Here is a 1,557-nt window from a genome sequence, read left to right on the forward strand (position 1 = left end):
CTGCCATTGCTCTTCTCAACTGACTGATTAGTAGAGTCTCTATCACCCTGCTTCTCACCTCTGGACTGCTTGTAGTCTCTTCTTATCTGGCAATGTTGTAGTGTTGTGTCAACTACATGAGAATAAGTAGTGTAAGCTAGACTTCCTATGATAACCTGCTTAATGGGCCAAATCAACTCATTGGCGAAACAAGTACATTTCTACTCCTCCGTGTCCACCTTCTCTGGAGTAAATAAGGATAAGCTGGTAAACTGTTGCTCATACTCTGCCACGATCTTCTTTCCTTGTTGAAAGTCAAGGAACTTTCTCTTCTTAGCTGCTCTGACTATATATGGAAAGTACTTGTGTCGTGACCCATGTTTTTCAACCCGGTGCGTCAGTGATAACCTGAAAGTTAACCCGATAACGGATTCAAAATGCAGAAGCAAAAGATAAAACCATAGTCCTTTGAGATATAAATTATCTCTAAGGCACCAATGTGACATTCCATGATGTCACAAAACTTAAGGAGAGCGAAAAAAGGAACTAGAGTTAAAACGGGCAAAATCCGTTAATAGAGGGCAAAATGGTCAATTCACAATTGAGAAGAGAAAATTGACTCTGAACAAGTCAAACAAGGTGAATACAACATAATATAATCATTTCATAACATTCTAAGAGGTTCTAAGAACTTTGGACAAGAATCCCACAAAATGCCTTTTTTTGGTTTAAGCGATAACTGACACTACTTCACTAAAACATAAATAACTCCCACTGTGATTGGAATATGAGAATGTAGTAGGTACCATTGGAAAGCTGACTCAAAATCCTTGAGTTTAGGCTCAAGAATCACCCTATTTGGATTAGGAATGAAGGACTTATGACCTTTTGAAGTTAGAACTTCAGTGCTGAAACACAACAAAGGAGCTGCATGCAAACAAGCTATTTTGGTCGACCGAAATAGAGTTTCAGTCTACTGTAACTCACAGAGACTTACTGGAATCTTAATTTTTGAAGTGAGTTTGGTTCGGTAGACCGAATTGAACCATCGGTCGACCAAAATAGGCCATCGGTCGACCGAAATAGAGTTTTAGTTGACCGAAACACCTCAAAATGCTGCTATATGACCTGCTATGTGCCAAAGGTGTTAAGGTTCAACCCATGCTTTGAAACCCATGATGATTTAGTTTAAAATGAAAGTTTAAAACTGATTTTTGAATGAGATTGAGTATGTGAACATGTCAACAAGCTTTATATGCAATATTGAATGAAAAACAATGGCTCATGGCCTCATACATGCTAATTATGAGAAATTCATATGTTAAACCACCAAAGTTGGCTAAAATGTCTTTTTGAAGCAAAAGTTGATACTAAATGAATACAAGTACTAAAATGAACATGTTTGGCCATTGGCCTCATTACATCCATGCTTGTAATATAAAAAATAAGTACTTAAGTATCATTACACATCAAGGTAGCTACATTAGCCTAAAAAATACCATACACCCATGGTATGCAAAATATGGCATCAAAAGTAAAGCATGCTAAACACTTGCATGTCAATATACAAAAATGTTC

This window comes from Cornus florida, unplaced genomic scaffold, assembly GCF_030987335.1.
Source record: "Cornus florida cultivar Cherokee Brave unplaced genomic scaffold, ASM3098733v1 CherokeeBrave_3.0.0_Hap2_Chr03, whole genome shotgun sequence".
Lineage (NCBI taxonomy): Eukaryota > Viridiplantae > Streptophyta > Magnoliopsida > Cornales > Cornaceae > Cornus > Cornus florida.